Source organism: Eschrichtius robustus, chromosome 7 (assembly GCF_028021215.1).
Source record: "Eschrichtius robustus isolate mEscRob2 chromosome 7, mEscRob2.pri, whole genome shotgun sequence".
NCBI classification, from domain to species: Eukaryota; Metazoa; Chordata; class Mammalia; order Artiodactyla; family Eschrichtiidae; genus Eschrichtius; species Eschrichtius robustus.
In genome coordinates this window covers 88,253,318-88,273,386 of record NC_090830.1, presented here as the reverse complement: position 1 = coordinate 88,273,386, position 20,069 = coordinate 88,253,318, and the positions used below count along the sequence as shown (strand labels likewise).

Genomic DNA, 20,069 nt, shown 5'->3' with positions numbered 1-20,069 from the left:
ATGAGAATCAGAGCCGTGGGTCACACTCCTCGTTAATTTTGATGCTTGGGATTCCAGGCTGAGGGGTTTGGTATTTATCTGCCATGTGCTGCAGAACCCTTGAAGGTCCATGTGGAGGAAGGTGGTGGGATGAAGGCAGGTGTCATCAGGATGTTGCTGGTGGTGGCACCTTCTTCCCAATGACCCTCACATGCAAAGGCATGATCTCTTGGTCATTAGTGAATGATGCAAGAAAGATGTGCACCGTGGCCAGCACTACTGCCTCTCTGGGTAGACCAGCTGTCCAGCCTGTCTCGCTCAGCATCTCTTCCCTTCTGTTCCCTATTCAACCTACCCCACCACCTCTGCGGAACCTTCACACACATGCATTCACACACACATACACACATGCATGCACACACCTGTCCAGCCTGCCTCAGTGTGTCCTACCTTTCCCTACCCATCAATTCTACCTCTGCGGAACCTTCTTACAGGCCCTCACACAAAGTCACTCATGCACACGCTCCCACTACTCACACACACTAATGCACACACATATTCATGTACGCACATACCCGTGTTCTACATCCCCAGCCATTTGGCCATCCCTTAGCCTTACTGCAGAGGGCAGTGGATATAAGGGGGCAGTCTGCAGAAAGCTTAGGGGCCACTAGGGCCCGCCACCTTGCTCTTCATGATGAGAAGAGTCCTCAGCAGTTTGCCAGCCCCTCTCAGGAGAGCCCCAGATGGGTCCAAGGAGAGAGGCAGAGCCTGAGTCCTGCTTCAGAAGCAATAGGCCCTGGCCCCTGAAGGCAGTGCTTTGTGTGGCGTGGGAGCCCCCGGGGCACGTGTGCTCACAGGGCAGTTGGCTTGGGGTGGTTTCTCCCTGTCATTTAGTGAAGTTGAGCAGCAGAGAGTGTCTGGGCTCTGGGGCCTGGCACGTTTGGGTGTGAATCCCAGTCCCACAGCTCACCAATGACATAAAACTGAGCACACCACTCTTCCTGTGGGGAACCTCTCAGTGTTGAGAGAGGCCTGGGCAACTTCCTGTTTCGGGTTCCCTTTACACACTTAAAACATTTAAAAGTACACGTTATGGTAGATTTGGAATGTTTATATTTAACCAAGTGATATCTTGACAAAAATAATAGAATGCAACATAAATGTGCTATTCCCATGCTCACAAGGTTTATTAAAACCTCTTAGGTCCTTGTGCACAGAGAAATATGGAGCCCTCACCTTGAGCTGCTGGGTCTTCTTTCATCCCTGACAGTGGATCTTTGTGGCTGTAGGTGACCTCATTTGGAGATAATGAATACAAAGTTGATTTAAGACCTTTTATGAATATAAGGCTTGGGCCAAATGGCCTTCGAGTTTCCCTTCTCTGATTTCCTTGTCTCTCACAGAGAGCCAATACTCCCATCCAAACTGGATGCTTATGAAGATTCATTGCAACAAGGCTACAAAAAGAACTTATAAAAGAAAAGATAGCAGCTTTTGACTTTATCAAACTTCTATTCATTACAAGGCACTTTAAAGAAAATAAAAAGTTAAGTCACACACTACGAGTGGATATTTACAATGCATACAATCAATATAGGATTAATATCCTATATGGATGTTATATGAAGAACTTTTAAAAATTAATAAGAGAAGCTCAAACAATTTAATAGAAAAATGGGCTAAAGACTTGTACAGGACTTTCACAGAAGAGGCACCACATACGGCCGATAATCATATGAAGAGTTGTTCAAAGTCATTAGTGTTTCCAGAAAAGGAAAATCAAGACCATAAAGATATATCACTCACTTTACCTCAATTAGACTTGCCCCAAATGAGAGGTGGTAGAAAGGATGGGAGTAACGGGTTAATTGCTGGTGGTAGTGTACTCAGTACAGTCACTTTGGAAACAAGTTTGTCATTCTAGTAGAAAATGGAACATTTGCATACCCTATGACTCAGCAATTCCACTCCTATACATCCACCCAAAACAAACTTCTGCAGCACCTCAGGGATAAGAAAGACCATGGTAGCATTGCTTATAGAGCCAGAACCCTGGAAACAATCCAAATGAGCATTAACAAGTTAAAAAATAAGACCTGCAATGAAATGAATGAACCACAGCTTCATGTAATAGTATGGATGAATCTTAGCTGAATAATATTGAGTAAAAAAAAGAGCATTAAAGGCAATTTCATATAGGTCAACTAATAGAAAATAACATTCAACATAACACCCTTTTAAACACAGGCATACACACATCCAAAGTAATGATAAAATATAAGGCTCAGGGTAGGGGTTACTACAGATGGGAGAGACAGAGCAAGAGGAAGGAGAGAAGCGTATTGTTGGCTCTAAGTCAGGGTCAGTGTTAGCTTTATAGTCAGTCTTTCCTTTTTGTTTTTTTTTAATTTTTCATTTCTCATTAAAATAAATAATTAATAAGTTAATTTTAAAATAGGGCCGTTCCTAGACAAAAGGACGGGTGTCCTGAACCAAGGGTTGTGATTAATCTCATTCTTTGCACCTACCTACTCTTTCAAATAAATAATTCCAGGCCAGCCAGGCAGAGTTTGATTTAAGACCTTTAAGACACACCAGCCGTTTCTCTCCTTGCGGGCGCCCAGGTGCAGGCCTACTCCTGGTGTTCCTCAAGAAGGCCAGTGCCACCAGTAACGCCCTCTGGAGCACGATAAACCTGGAAATGGGTCGTTAGAGAAATATCTCCCCATCATCCTATTTACTCCTAGTCCATAGTTGGCACCTTAGAAATCATCACCCTCTGGTGATATTTAGGGTCTTACGCATGAATAAAACAATGTTAAAAAAATAAGTGGTGGAAGATGCAAATAAGGGGTTCTTTATAAATGCCTAAAGCTTCATGGTACAGAATCTAATCTTTTTCCAGTACAGAGGATGTGTCGCTTTTATGACACCTTCATTTTATAAACCCCAAGCCAGCTTTGGGGTCACAGATCTCCCTCTTGCACTTGGATCTTTAAGAAAAAAACCTGACTGTCAGCACTAGGCAAATGTTAAGGGTTTTATAACTAGTGTCATATAAGTGAGTTTATAGTACTGTCAGAAAGTGGAGTGCACTACATTTTTTACTGCAAGGAGAGCTCAGGTTCCACTCTCAAACGTTCCTTCTGCATGTGCCTGTTTGGGTGGCTACTGTACTTACATGTTTATCCGAAACTCTTCCTGTCCCCTGCCCCCTATGGAATTGCTCCTCACCCCCCAGCTTTTGACTTCAAATACCTTATGAATCCCCAGCCCGAAGCACACCAGACTGGGGATGGCTGTGCCCTGAGTGAGGGCCATATCCGGAATCCAGAAACTGTAAGGAAAAATCCAGCATATTGGGAAATACGGACATGATCTTGATATTCAGGGAGGAGGGGCTTCTCCGAATCCCAGAGAGAACCCGCGTGGGTGCAATGCAGGCAGCCTGGCAAAGGTGAGGACTGGATGCCCCCAAGGGATATCAGAGGAAACTGCTTTAGCAAGAGGAGGATGCTGCAACTTCTAATTTCCAGTTACTCTTTGGTGACCCTGGCTCCATTTCCAGAGAGTGCTTGGTAGTGGAACAGTGTCTAATTGCTGCTAAAGTCAAGGAGCTTGGTGTTGAAAGCAACCTCAGAGAGCTGCTATTATTTTTTTCCTTGGGAGTGCTGCAGGTTTTAATGACTTGAAACCAATTTAGGTGGGATATTGCTTAGCAAGAGGTGATCACTTTTGCACAGTATCAGAACCAGAGAAAGGAATTATGTCATGGTTGCCCCCACTGCTGCGACCTACTCCTTCATGCCAGCCATCACTCAGATAAGGAGGGGGCAGCCCTTTCTGGGCCCTGGCGAAGAAAGCAGAAAGGAATTTGGAAGCGGAGGGAAGTTTTATTTATTTATTAAAAGCCCACGGTGTGCAGTTTTTAGAGCAAACCTGCCTGGTGCCCAGTAATTCTCAATAAATACTGAATTGTCCCTGAATGAATCATCTGTTTGTTGTCTGACTGAGCAGAGACACATAAATCAGGGGTGTAGTTGGTGCCGTCAGTGAGTAGGTTACCCTCTGTGAATTCCTTAATGGGAGGGATGAGGTAAATAGCTTTATAGTCCCTTGTCTCTTGATACCCGCCTCTTAGGAAAGAGGTCCTGCTGGTCCTTGGAGAGTAGAGAGAGGCTGCCTTCATTTCTCTCAGCCACCTGTACTTGTCAGGCCTGAGGCAGACTAGAGCAAGGGTCCACAGACTATGGTCCATGGGCTAAATCTGGCCCACCACCTGCTTTTACAAATAAACTTTTATTGGAACACACGCTCGGTCATTTACATACTGTCTATGGCTGCTTTTCTGCTACTTCAGTAGAGTTGAGTAGTTGTGGCAGAGACCATGTGGTCTCCAAAGCCTAAAATATTTCTTACCTGGCCCTTCGTAGAAAAAGTTTTGAGGATCCCTAGCCCAGAGCCATGGGTGCTCCAGGGATACTGCCCATCGGTCAACGCCATCTGATAACTTATAGACATATCCAGTAGCTTATCATCTAATAAGCTCTATAAAACTACCTACTAGAGTATATAAGCACATCTAGCAGGTAGTTCCTCCTCTGGCTTTATGTCATCTAACAGCACGTCGGCACATGCAGGGATACATCATCTAGCTCTATGCCATCACCTAAGTTCCGTACCATCTAGTAGCATACAGGCTTTGTCCTTTCTTGTTCTTTTCAGGCCTACCTCTCATGGCCCACAGTCTTTTGCCCTCACTATACTGGGACCCAGCCTCACTCCTGACCTGGCCTAATTCCCCCCTGAAATCTACTGAGCAGTCACTATGTACCAGGCACTCTGCCAAATGATCTACATATATTGTTCTTTTCATCCTAAACAGAACTACTTGATTATTACTGTCTCCATCATGTAGAAATGGGACTGACACTCAGGGAGATTAAGTGGCTTGTTCAAGGTCACGCGGACGTGAGTAAGCCATGGCACAGTCATGTCTCACTTCAACCTTGCCTCTTCCCATGGGTTTACATCCCCATTTCTACACCCAATGTGTCTGCACCCTTGCATACTGTTTACTTGTGCTTCTATTTCCCTTCCTTTTTTACACCAAAGTAGCAAGATATATGCCTGGCTCCCATGTTTAAAAGCCTTAGCTCTCTTTCCATGTGACATAGCAAAGGTTATTTAAGTCTGTGATTTTATCTTTTGATTTCCCAATTGTTAAAAATATCAATTAGAGAAACTCTGGGATGCAGAATTGAGCTGGCAAGTGGTTCGAATTTGTATGATAATAACTTTGTCACATGGAATCTGACTTTAATGTTGTTGGTAAGACTTTTTAAATTTTTCCTTAGCTTGATCAACTCTATGAAGTAACATCCAGCATAACCCAATTTCTGTGCAGTGTCAGGGCTAACCCAGGCTGCCAATTTATTAAGTCTTTCCATAAATCAAACCTAATATTTAATAACATTGTCAAATAGAATACAGTTTAATAGTTTAAATGTCAATCTTCACAGCTCATTGGGCTCTTTGAATAAATAGACAAGTAGCTTGTTTCAGACCCTGTGGCTGGAGATAGTATTTTTCAGATGGAAGTCACTTTGGAATCAAGCAGTTGTAACAGAAGGTTGTTTTTTCCACTCAGTAAGTATCGCTGAGGTCATAAAGTGTGAATGCAAATGCAGGAAGAAAACGGGCCCACAAATCTTGTTTATTTCCACACTGATCTTAATGCTTGCCCTGGCGCCGGATTGAGTGTGGGTATCACCAGTCAGCACCTGCCTTCATTCCTTGCCCTGGCTCTCTGCTCTGTGACAAAGGACGCTCTCATTGTACACACTCCCTGCTGAGTGCCAGGGACCATACCTTGTGGCAGAAAAGGTGGTCCCCAGAAGGACTACAGTCTTCCATGGGAGGATCAGGAACTCTGATGCCCCACAGTGCCCTCCATTTGGAGGGAGCAAAGTGAGGAAGCATCCTGCTTCCATGGCATACTGGAAGTCCTTACTGAGGAGTGGGAAGAGGCTTACATGGGATGGCACTCCTTTATACCTTGGGGATGCTAGGTTCGGTGATCAGGAAGGTTTGGTCAAGTTGATGAAAGGGATCCTTTGATGCAGGTCTGACCCCCCAGAAAAAGGACCGGTACAAACTAGGCAGCCCTGTGCAGTGGAAACCAACAAGGCTGTTCTCTGTAGCAGCAGTGGGCTTTGTAGGCATGCTCCAAGACACATATTTTGTCCTTTTTCTGCTGCTAAGTCAGTGCACCTTGGGGATTCTACATGCCTCCTTCCTTCTCAGACACTCACAGACGTTGGATAATCATTCATCTCTATTCTTTTTTTTTTTGGCCACACTGTGCAGCTTGTGGGATCTTTCTTAGTTCTGACCAGGGATTGAACCTGGGTCCTCGGCAATGAAAGCGTCGAGTCCTAATCACTGGACCACCAGAGAATTCCCCATTCATCTCTATTCTTTCATTCTTGCTCAAAAGGCACTATATCCTTTTCTTAAAAAAAATTTTATTGGAGTATAGTTGATTTACAATGTTGTGTTAGTTTCAGATGTACAGCAAAGTGAATCAGTTATACATATATATATATATCCACTTTTTTAGAGATTCTTTTCCCATATAGGCCATTACAGAGTATTGAGTAGAGTCTCTATGCTATACAGTAGGTCCTTATTAGTTATCTATTTTATATATAGTAGTATGTATATGTCAATCCCAGTATCCCAATTTATCCCTCCCCACATCTTACCCCCAGTAACCATAACTTTGTTTTCTACATCTGTTACTCTATTTCTGTTTTGTAGATAAGTTCACTTATACCCTTTTTTTTTAGATGCCACATATAAGTGATGCCATATGATATTTGTCTTTCTCTGTCTGACTTACTTCACTCAGTATGACAATCTCTAGATCCATCCATGTTGCTGCAAATAGCATTATTTCATTCTTTTTTAAGGCTGAGTAATATTCCATTGTATATATGTACCACATCTTCTTTATCCATTCCTCTGTTGATGGACATTTAGGTTGCTTCCTTGTCCTAGCTATTGTAAATAGTCAAAAGGCACTATATCCTTTTTGCAAGTTGGATGGTCTCTTCTCTTTATTCCTTCATTTATTCACTTATTCATCCATTCAATAAATGTAATTTGAATAGCTTCCTCCTAAGAGCTTGGATATGTGAATTTAAGTTCCACTTTCAATCAAATTTAATCTGTGGCTTTGGTCAAGAGAATTCACATCTCTGAGCTACCTGTGAGACTGAGACAAGCCTGCCCAGATGAGTTGAGTTTACCACTGCAAAAATGGAAAATGTCCAGTGCGGATTGCAGTACAAGGTTGACATTGGGTAGATGTCAGCAAAATGCCTTAACACCTACTATATATTAGGAAAAGAACATAATAAAAATATAAAGACAAATAACACTTAGTCTTTTTATGAGGCATAGTTGACAAACAATAAAATGCACTTATATTAAATGTTTATTTCATGGGTTTAGACTATTATGTACAACTGCGTAATCACCACCCAAAGGAAGATAGAGTCATCCCTCAGTATCTGAGGGGGATTGGTTCCAGGACACTGCAGATACCATAATCCATGGATGCTCAAATTCCTTATATAAGATGGTGGAGTATTTGCATATAACCTATAAGCATCCTTCTGTGTACTTTAAATAATCATCAATCATTATAAAATTACTTACAATATCTGATACAATGTAAGTGCTATGCAAATAGTTGTAAATACAATGTAAATGCCAGCAAATCAGTGCCAGCATGCACGCAACAAATTCAGGTTTTTCTGTTTGGAATTTTCTGGAATTGTTTTTTATATTTTTCATCCACAGTTGGTTGAATTCTCAGTGCAGAACCCACAGATACAGAGGGCCAACTGTGTAGAACATTTCCATCACCTTGAAAAGTTTTCTCATGTCACTTTCTAGAAACGTCTCTCCCTAACCTCAGAAGCAACCACTTATGAATTTCTGGTACCACAGATTAAATTTACTGTTCTTGGAATTCATATAAATTGAATAATATAAAATATGTATATTTGTGTTTAGTTTCTTTCACCCAACAAATATCTATGAGATTTAACCATGAAGTTGTAGATATCAGTACTGAGTTCTTTCTTCTTTTATTTTCCTTTGAGTAGTATTCCATTATATTAACAAACCTTAATTTGTTTATCCATTCTCCAGTTGACATACATTTCACTTGTTGCCAATTTAGAGCTATCATGAATAAGGCAGTATGATCATTTTTGTACAAAATTTTGTGGATATATATTTCCATTTCTCTTTGCTAAATACGATAGAGTAAATTTTCTGGGTCATTGGGCAGATGTATGTTTACCTCTGTAAAAAACCGCCTGACCACCTCCAATGTGATTATTCTACTTTACAGTCCCACTAGTGATATCCTACTTATGTGCTTGTAAGTTCCAGTTGCTGGACATCCTAACCAACATTTAGTGTTGTCAGCCTTTGGGACAGTAAACAATTAAGTGGCTGTGAGTTTATCTCATTGTTTTAATTTGCATTCCTTTGGTGGCTAATAATGTCCAGCACTTTAATGTGCTTATTCGGCATCCATGTTGCTTCCTTGGAGAGGGGTGTGCTCAAGTCCTTTTTTAATTTTTACTGGGTACTTCATCTTTTCATTGTTGATTTAGATGAGTTTTTAAAAATATATTCTGGATATAAGTCCTTGATCAAATATAAGTACTCCAGATATAATTCCCAGCCTGTAATTTGCCCATTCATTTTCTTAATGATGTCTTTTGGAGAGTAGAAAATTTTAATTTTGATAAAGCCCCATATATCAATTTTTCTTTTCTTTTGCGGTTAATAATTCTTGTGTCCTAAGAAAGTTTTGCCTACCTCAAAGTTCCAAGTTTTCTTCTAGAAGTTTTACATTTATGTCTACATTGCATTCTCAAATTAGTTTTTGTATATGGAATAAAGAAGTAGTCCAGATTCACTTTTTTTTCCCCATGTGTCTATCCAATTGACCTAGCACCATTTACTTAAAAGACTTGTATTTAGTTAACAAATGACTAGGTGCTTTGATTGAAAATCAACTGGACATATATGTGTTGGTCTGTTTCTGGATTCTCTATTCCATTCCATTGATCTATATATCTATTCTTATGCCAATAAAAAAAAAAGTCTTGATCACTACAGCTTTATAATAATTCCTTAAATCACATAGCACTTTCAACTTTGTTCTTCTCTTACAAGATTATTTGGTCAATTCTAGAACTTTTGTACTTTCGTTTAAATTTTATAATCATCTTGTCAATTTCCTCAAGAAAGCTTGAGATTTTGATAGCTATTACATTGAATCTATAGATCATTTGGGGGAAAATGATATCTTTACACTATTGAGTTTTTTAATACATGAACATAGTTTTTCCTTTTAAAACATCAACTTTTGATATTGATTTTCTCGATTGTTGTTATATCTTATTGATTTCAGTTTTTTTGTTATTTTTTTCTTACTTCTATTTACTTTGGTTTCAATTTGCTCTTACCTCTTCTCGCTTCTTAATGTTGAAACTTAGATCATTGATTTTACTCCTGTTTTCTTTCCTAATATAAGTATTTAAAGCTATACATTTCCCTCTAAGTACTGTTTTAGCTGAATTCCATGAATTTTTATATGTTGTGCTTTCATTATCATCAGCTCAAAATATAAAGCATCAGACTCAGTCTTTTTCTTCAGGTATCCCTATTGAGTTCTGGAGGACAACAAATGGCTGTGATTTAGTGTGGAAAAGGGTATGAGAACAGAAACTGGGGACTTATTCTGCTTAGTGAAGTCGAGGAAAGCTTCCTAAGGTAGTCCTGTCATGTACCTACATTTTACAATCCAAATGCCTCAATTCCTTTTCAGTTTTGAAGATACAAATGTGAGAATGTGAGAGAAAACTGACAAGCAGGAAATAAAATACACAGAAAAATAAGGGAAACCAGAGAGGCAGAAAAGACAGTGGAATGCCATGTGAACAAAACTTCATTTTTATTTCTACTCAATGTATAGTTTCCTTGTAGGAGAATGACAGCAGTGGTATTTTCCCTGTTTAACAATTGCTGTCTACAGAACCCCTTCTCTGGGTCTCAGGCTGAGTTCTGGCTGTCTTGACCCTGTACTATACCTGAGCCTTCTTCACATGCTTTAAATCTGTGGTCCAACCCAACTCCAAGGGCACTCAGGTTAAATAGCCCCCAATCCATGACAACGTTTAAAATAAGAGGTTTTGAGAGGAAATCTTAGGTTATACATTTATAATTTAAATGTGTATGTCATTTAAATAAATATATGTCACCATTTTTAAAAGTTTAGACTATTTCTAAAAATAAGCAGAAAAGAACCAGTTAAACATATTTTTTTCACCACCTAAATAAGGCTCTAGGAATTCTTATGGGTATTTCTGGGGAGTCTTTTTTGAATCTCTGCAAATGTTTTACATAATTATGATGTTAGAGAAAATATGTTTTATCCTGTACTTTTTTAACACTGTTGTAAAACTTTAAAAATCATTTTAGTGGCTACTTAATATTTATCAAATAGATGTAAAATTAAACATTTCCTTCTTGATTGTCATTTGGGTCAATTCCAATTTTTCACAAATACAAATAACATTATAATGAACATCTTCGTGCCTCATGGTTTTTCAGTAGCTATATTTATTTCTTCAGGTCAAATTCTCAAAAGTAGAAATATGGTGTCAGAAAAGGATATAAACATTTAAAGCTCTCAACAAAATATTCCTGAGTATTGCCAAAAGCAGGGCTTTGAATAAATTACATTCTATCTTTGGGATCAAAAGAATACTCAGGCTTCAGTGTTGTTTTTTGTTTTTGTTTTTTCATTAAAGCCTTGTGGATTTATCTTTAGTAGGAAAAGCCTTTTAATGAATTGGTATTTTTCTACTTTTCTCAAATCCTTTATAGTGATTTTTTAAAATTTCTTTCTCTTTCTCTTTATATAGGTACATATGAATTTTAACTTTATTTTGCTTAATTATTACGGGGACTGAAGTGGAGAAGAAATCTCTTTCTTTTCAACTCACTTTTTCCTTGGCCTACATTAGGCAAAATTCGTGAATTTTGGCAGTTTGAGGAAACTGAATAAGATCATGGTTAGACACCTACCTTTGTTTAATAATAAAATGGATGCACCTAAAAACCCCTTCCTCAAACGTGTATTTATGCAATGATTTGATGTTTGAAATATATGGGTTTTTTATTCATTCGTCAACTCATTTACTAGTGGTGAGCTCAGTTAATATGTAAGAGTGGGCTTGATACTTTCCTGATAAAATTGAGTTAGACTTGCTGTAAGGTCAAAGTGAAGATGAAGGCTGGTTTGGGACAGTATGTTATTTCAAAAATAAAAGATTTGTGTTACTTTGCCCAGAGTTTTCCTTCCTTCCTTTGGGGCCTTGCATCAGTGTTTGGACAATCAGGAGGTTAATTTAATCGCAATGGCTACTGTTAGAGAGCCCTCGGATGAATCAGGGGTGGGGATAAGTTTCTCCCGTGCATTAATTAGCTCAGCTGTGCTTCTAGACAACTCATTTATTAATTAGGAAACTAGAGTTTAAGGAGGGCAAGGGACTTGCTGAAAATCAAGCTTGAGTCAATATCGGACCCAGGGTTTGAACTCAGTACTTTTCTCACTCCAGCGCCTGTGTCATTACCTGGTGACACTGTGCAAAAATGGAAGAGATGCATGATCAAAATGAAGCCTCAGCTCCTGCTGCCACTTACCTAGTGTTTTCGTCGCAGGAAACATGAGCAGTTCCTTCCCCTCTCCTCACCTTTATACACCTGGGTACGTGCTGCTTGGAAAGCCTTCCTTTTCTTTGTTGGCCAGGCTGATTCTTGATTATCTCTCCAGCCTCAGCAGAAGCGTTCACTCTTCCTGACCCCCTGCTGGAGCTTCTCGTTTCTCAGGGCAGGACCAGGGGCTCCCTTAACACCCTATGCATCCCAGAGTGCAGATTCATCAGATGTCACCCCCATCCTCAGTGCCCTGCTCTGTCACATCCTGACTAGACTCTGAGCCTCCATAGGGTTGGGCCTGTCTCTTATTCATTTGTTTGTCCCCAGGGCCTAGAGCAGAGGTAAGCACAGGGCAATGAACATGGACATCCAAAACCTTTTATCCTTTCAAAAATCAAACAAAATAAATGTTCAGTGAGTAAGAAATGAGAGTATTCAGAAATGCATCCATGTGCATCTTTCTTCAAGAAGAATGAGCAGGATTGCTGGAATCTCATTGCAGAGGGGGCAAGAAGGGATGAGGAAGGGCGGGGAGGGCAGGGGGCTTAGTCAGTCTCCTGGAGCAGGTTTCCATGCAGTTGACTACGTTGGCCCCTTCATAATGCCCTACAGCTTAACTTTGTTTGATGATGATTGGTTTGGGATAATACAGTGCTAAGGTCAAGGAAAGCCCTCACTGTGCCTCCCTTATTAAATTACTTTGCTTTGGGTTTTGAGCATTGCCAAGCAAATCTTATTATGAATTCTTCAATTACTTTCTTTTGCGATTTTTATAATTTGGTAGGGTAAGCTTTGGAATCAAACCAATATCTGTGCCATCATGCTAACTTTATTTTCAAACTCCTCATTAGAAGTGTGGGAGGACATTCACTTGCCTTAAATCTGATTTTATTCTTCAGATTTCCTCTGCCCCATAACTTGCTTTTTACCCAAGTCTGATACACTTCACCTTAGTGCTGTCTATAATTGTGGGCTGATTCCATTCTGTTTGTTCCACTGAGTATTACGGCTTTGGGTTTTATGATTTAAGTTTTTGTATTTTGAACTGAATTGTTTTGTTCTTTGATTACATTAAAATCAAGAAGCAGTAGCTGGTGAGAACAATTTTGATTTATTGTGTCAGTCAGATCGTTGGCAGTTTTTGTTTAGCTCATTTTTATTTCCATTTTGTTGGTATAATGTTGTTTGTCCAGGAACAAGCAGGGAGAAAGAGGGGAAGGAAAATAACGTTTATTAAGAAATTATTATGCGTGCTATTGTGTTCATACACTTTATCTTTACCATTGCGGGCATTTTGTGATATTTCCATTTTGAAAATAAGGAACGTAAAACTCAGAGTGGTTAAGCAATTTGCCTGAAGATTATCACACTCTTTCTACCATCCATGTGTTTATTATTATTACTATCACCATCATCATTGTCATCATCAATAAGGAAATATTTGTGACTGACAAGGGATTAAGATCCAAAATATACAAACAGCTCATACAACTCAATATTTAAAAAACAAACAACCCAATCAAAAAATGGGCAGAAGATCTAAATAGACATTTTTCCAAAGAAGACATGCAGATGGCCAATAGGCACATGAAAAGATGCTTAACATTGCTAATTATTAGAGAAATGCTAATCAAAACAATGAGATATCACCTCATAGCTGTCAAAATGGCCATCATCAAAAAGTCTACAAGTGAGAAATATTGAAGAGGATGAAGAGAAAAAGGAACCCTTGAACACTGTTGGTGGGAATGTAAATTGGTGCAGTCACTATGGAAAACAGTATGCATGTTTCTTAAAAACTAAAATTAGCACTACCATATGATCCAGAAATTTCACCCTTGAGTATATACCCAGAAAAAATGAAACTCTAAGTTGAAAAGATGCATGCACCCCAGTGTTCATAGCAGCAGTATTTACACTAGTCAAGACATGGAATCAACCTGAGTGCCCATCAAGAGATGACTGTTTAAGATGATGTGAGATATATATATATATATATATATATATATATATATAATGGAATATTACTCAGCTATAAAAAAAGAATGAAATATTGCCACTTGTAGCAACATGGAGGGACCTAGAGAATATTATGCTTAGTGAAATAAGTTCGAGACAAGTACTGTATGATATCACTTATATGTGGTATGTAAAAAACAATACAAATGAATGGATATACAAAACAGAGTCACAGACATAAACAAACATATGGTTGCCAAAGGGGAGAGGGAGTCAGGGAGGGACAAATTAAGAGTATGGGATTAACAGATACAAACTACTATACATAAAATACATAAGCAGCAAGGATTTACTGTATAGCACAGGGAAATATACCCAATATCTTGTAGTAACCTATAATGGAATATAATCTTCAAAAACCAAACAAAAAACCAAGTCACTATGCTGTACACCCGAAACTAACATGATATTGCAAATCAACTATACCTCAATTTTAAAAACAACAACAAAAAAACCTATTTGGGTATAAGTAGTTGTTTCCACTGGGATGGGAACCTCTAGTAAAGAGTCCCTTTACTCTCCAACATAGAGGTATTAAGATTGGCTTTGAACCCTGCATTTAAAAATTTTACCGTGTGTGTGTGTTTTACACACACACACAAACAGGTGGACAAAGGCAGAGAAGCAGAGAGAGAGAGATGAGAGGTGGATTAACTCAAATCAGGAAGAGTTATAAGAACAGTAAGAGCTCAGAAAACCATGCCTCCTAAGGATCAGATAAAGGAAACAGGAATGGCGAGGAGCCTGGTAAAGAAAATGCTCAGCAGTGAAATTTGGTATTTCTAACACTTTAAGAATCTTCACATTGAAAGGTTTTGAACCTATCCATGCAGCTCGGATCTCAGACCTCAGCTGGTTATGTCGGGAAGTGATGAGCAGGCATCACTACACTTTCTAGTGAGTGTCCAGCATCCCTGGACCATGAGGTGGGCTTCTATCAGGGCCGTGACCCTGCAGGCCCCTCTAGTGGCACATCTTTCAGATTCTTTGACTTTACAGAGCTGTACATCCTGACAGGTAGAGCTCAGAGCTCGTTCTGTGAGGGATGGGAGTCCATCTGGATCTTTTTGGTCGGGACATGACCTCTTGTGTGGCTCCTCAAAGAGTGAAAGGCTATTGTGAGAGCTCTTTCTCTCTCTCTCAAGGCTGACATTTTAGCAAAGGCCATAAAGGAATCCTTAGCTACAAATGGGATTAGAAAATGAGGCTCTTCAACATAAGCCCCACAGGGATGGTCTCTGCACACATTAAGGGATAGTCTTTAATATGAATCATGAGCACATGCAACTTTACTGCTTCTTTCTCCTTCCTGCATAGTCCAGGTTGCCAGTTTCCAACAACCCTTTATGGCTAAAGAAACACTGAGAGGATCTGGCTGCAGATGGCAAAGCTACGCTGGCCTCAGGGTGTAGTTTCATGAGTCTCACTTGAACTTTGTCTCAATGGAGTCAAGTGCTCAGTTAAGGCCACATAGTGTAGTGACTAAAGTGTGGGATTTGAGTTAACAAGAATTGGGTTTGAGAAACAGACTCACAGACTTAGAGAATGAACTTATGGTTACCGGAGGTGGGGGCAGGGACAGGGGGGAGGGATAGTTAGGGAGTTTGGGATTGACATGCTATATTTAAAATGGATAACCAAGAAGGACCTACTATATAGCACAGAGAACTCTGCTCAATATTATGTAACAACCTAAATGGGAAAAGAATTTGAAAAAAAAATAGATACATGTACATGTATAACTGAATCACTTTGCTGTACACCTGCAACTAACACAACATTGTTAATCAACTATACTCCAATATAAAAAAGTTAAAAAAAAAAAAAGAATTGGGTTTGATTCTTGTACCCATCTTGTGCCAGAGGTGACATCTTGGGCAAGGCTGATTCACTTTGTTGTGCAACAGAAACTAATACAGCATTGTGAAGCAATTATACTCCGATAAAGATGTATTAAAAAAAAAAAACTTACTCCTAAACAAAGTTATCTCATCTGAAAAATAGGAGTAGTAATACCGGGTCTTCTCAGATTTATTGTAAAGAGTAGAGGTGATGTGAATGGATGAGTGCAATGCCTTGTAGAGTGGGTTTTAACACAGTCGTTCTCCAGGGGTGGTCTTTGGACCAGTAGCATCAGCATCATCCAGGAACGTGTTAGAAATGAAACTTGTGGGCCCTACTTTAGACCTAATGAGTCAGAAGCTGGAGGAGGGAAGTTGGGGAGAGGTTAATCATCTGTATTTGAACATGCCCTCCAGGGGTTTCTCACTCCCTCTCAAGTTTGAGAACGTATGCTTGAATGAATAGTGCTTATTGGTATGATTGTTGTTTTAATAGTATCAGTATTTGATTTATTCCTGAATCTTAGGAAGTGACTCTTAGCCAGAGACCAAAGGTAACCATTGATACTCTCCATGAAATCAGGCTCTGGAGGAGAGCACAGGATGGAAGAGGGTGGAAGGCAGACTTGGAGGGGCAAACAGGACATAGCCAGCCCAGCTTGCTTTGATTCAAGTCCCCAGGCTTCTCAGATTCTAGTATTCAGCCCTTCAGTTCTGCACTCATCACTTTATACATATTTATTCAGCACCAGCTGTATGCCAGACGTCATGCTAGGGCGGTGAAAAGGACACGCATGGGGCTCACATCCTTCCGTGTGTGTGCGGGCGTGTGTGTGTGCACGCGCATGTGCACGCGTGCTGGGAGTATCTGCGAAGCCCTATCCCTGTGCTTCTTCATGGAATGTTTGACCACATGGATGCCTGTCCTCTGTGATTCCTGGGTTCATGTATTCTTAGGTTGTTTCCCTTTCCTACATGGGTATTTCTCATTCTGTATTCTTGTCTCTTCCTAATCTATCTTGTATCTAAGCAAACCAAATTACCCTTTTTTTAGATCATTCTTAATCTTTCCCATGGAATAACTCAGATTAGATTGTTGTTTATCATGGTCTTTGGACAGTTTAAACTTTTGACAAATCATTGAAAATCAATGTGTCCCTTTGCCCAGCTGAGAAGGTTGTTTATGGCCCCTAGTTTTGCTGACGGTATACAGTTTCAGACTTTTGAGGAAGGAGCCATTGATTCTTCCAAATTAGGGCCTTTCTTTTTTCCATTGTACCAAACCAGCTTCTTCTCCCTTGGAGATGTGAGAAAGCTTCTCCCACTGAGACAGTACTTGGTTCACTAAATAAGATTCTTTCTCCCCAGAGTGCCAGAGGCCCTAAAAGGGAAAGCAGCTATGAAGCCTCCATAAGGTCAGGTGCTGGAGGCAGACATCATTAGCAAAGCTTGTCCAGAATCTGGCAGTGTGATGACAGCCAGCTGCTCAGGGAGCTCTGTGTGGCTCTTCGGGGCTACTGATGTTGAACTTTTGATGTGGGAGAAGGAAAGGCCATTTGCAGTCAAGGAGACCTGGGGAGACATTCAAGCTCTGCCGGAATAGCTGCTTCTGGGGTCTTGGGCAAAGTCCTTTTTGCGTCTCCATTTCCTTGGAAAATGGACACAGTTTGTACTGTGGAAGTTCAGCCTGAACTTTCTAATAGGAGAATGGATGGGAAAGCACCAAGTAGAGTGACTTTCAGGAAGAAGATGTAAAGTGTGACTTTCCTTTAATGTTTGTTTTCAGTAGCCCTGGTCTCAACCCTCTGCTATTCCCTCCTCCATTTGCTGCCCCGACTCAAGATCCTAGAGCCGTAATACTCTTTTCCTTCCTAAACCTACTCTGAAGAGAAGATCAGAAATTCATTGACAGAGAGGTCTCTATCATTGAATCCCAACTTTAGCACACATCAGGGGCACCTGGAGAGATTATTAAGACAGATTGTTGGGCTCCACTCCCAGGGTCTTCTTTTCACTGGGTCTGGAATAGAGCCTGAGAATTTATATTTCTCCAGTGATGCTGAGGCTGCTGGTCTAGGGAACATTCTTTGAGAACAACTGGTCTATATTATAAACTTGGAGGATGTTAAAGCTGGAGAAGATCTTAAGAACTGTCTGGGCTCATCTTCCATTTTTACTAATCAGTAGTGAGTCAGTAACTGGGCCAAGACTGTGACCCCGTCTAACAGACTTTCTAAATTACCAGGCTGGATGACTGAAGACAATTTCAAGCGTTACTTTCCCCAAGGCAACTGCATTTCAATTAGGATCTGAACTTAAAGCTATAAGGATGATGCCGGTGATGATTATCATGATCATAAGGATAGTGTCTTATTGTTTGAGTTCCTTCAATGCATCAGACACTTTCTGTGTTGTCTCTTCCTGTGATAAGCCTAAGCGGTGGGCGGGGCTCGCTACTCCTGTCTTCTAGAAGAGGTTACTCAGGCTCAGAGGGTTCAGGTGGCTGGCTAAGGACACTAGGGGAAGACCTGGTCTCCCCGTCTCCAGGCCCTTGCTCTCACCCACATACCATGCCATACTTTCTATGAAATGAAATTGAAGATTCTGTAAAGGAAATTAAGGAATCAAAGAGAAGGTAATGGCATTGGTGGCCTGAAAAATGACTTGCCACTCTATACCACTTGCTCTGCTTCTCACTACTGACTCTGTTCCTCTAGGACACAGGAGTACCAGGATAGGGCAGGTAATCATTTGCAGAAATAGTTTTGCAGACCTACTGCCTGGCCGTCAGGAACTGTTCTCTGCTGCTGTAGCCTTGGGATGTCTCTATCATCTCTGTCCTCTTGCCCAGGTAACGGGCCTCCCTGGGACCAACCACCATGACAAAACTTCAGGGCTCAGGCCTGTGCTCGTGGCCATACATACACACACACACACACACACACACACACACATGACATCCCCCTACCAGATGTTCTTGCCACCCCTTTAGTTGGGTTATCTCATTGTCAGCTCCATCTTGTTCACTCTGGTCTGAAGCCAGGAGCCAAATTGATTTTGTACCCTGTGGACGCTTCAGGAAAGCAGCTGTTGCACTACCCGTGGGAGAGCCCAGCTGCCGTCCCCCATCCCACTGAGCCCACCTGGCTTTGCTTGCTTGTGCTGGTCCAGGGGCTGATCCAGGTGAAGGGCCATTCTCTTTCGCTCCTTGCTTGGCAGCTTTCCTTACATCCTCCTGAGGAGGGCATGTGAACACTTCCGAGGGTCCCGTTGATTGTCTGCCTTACATTTTCACATCATTTTGGAGGCCTCTTTCTACTGTTCTGAGGGACCGAAGAGATGTAGGCTCCTTCTTTCCAGCTGAAGGTCTCCTTTTCCTGAACCTCGTGTGGTCTCCAGGTGCTTCGTACCTGAGTTCACCTCTCTTCTGCTTCCCTGGAGGTTGTGGTGCTCACACTCACACACACTTCCACACGTGCATACATTCATGCACACACATCCTCATGGGCACACACGTACACACACTCACACACACCCCCCACACACACACACAGAGCATGTTGCTGACTTGGTCAAAGTGGAGGAATGGTTGGCAGGAGGGGAGTGGGTGGGAGGAAAGATGTTTCAATGACAGCTGAGGTATCGATCTTCTGAATCGAGCTGGGGAATGCCAGACAGAGAAGAAGGAACTTGTGTTGGGTCTTTACTGTGCGCCAGGCACAGTGCATTGTGTCCTGTAATTTCATCCTCAAGCCCCAAGTCTATATAGGTTCATTTCAAGCCCCAAGTCTGTAGGTTCACCAGAGAGCTGGAATGTGGCCGTGTGTCTGTCTTCGTTCAGAATCCTGCTCTTTTCTCTACACTGTGCTCTGTGAAGGAGGCTGAATCACTAAAACTACCCTCTTGGGCAGCTGCAGTCACAGAAGAAATGCTTGCTGAGTTGCAGAGAACATGGGGGCACAGGAGACTGAAAGAAACCAGCAGAAGTCACCCATGATGGCATCACCCAAAGATAGTATTTGGTACTTGGTTTTGATTCTTCATAAAGTTCTTGGATAATAATTTTAAAAAGATATCACAATGTAAGTACTCTCTTGTAACAGGTTCTTTTTCACTAAACAATATAATACTGGTTATCATTTATTTAGTGCTCACCACATGCCAGGCAAAACCCTAAGCATGTTACATTTACTGAGGGATTTAATCGTCATCAGAACTCTCTGAAGTATGGACCATTTTACATCCAGGGGAACTGAGGTTCAGAGATGTTAAGCATCTTGTCGGCACTCACACAGCCAGCAAGCAGTGGAGTTGGGATTCGTATCTATACGGTTGGAGTCCAGAACCCAGGCTGGCTCTTCTTCATCATGGACAGTTGTTTCCCTTAGCAGGGAATGCTCTTTTAAAACACCA

General features: G+C 40.9%; 1 protein-coding gene across 5 annotated transcripts in view; it reads left to right on the top strand.

Moving 5' to 3' along the window:
* GRID1 (glutamate ionotropic receptor delta type subunit 1) overlaps window positions 1-20,069 on the top strand; it is a 675,078-nt gene that overhangs the window by 620,344 nt on the left and 34,665 nt on the right. The gene's annotated exons all lie outside the window — the stretch shown is intronic.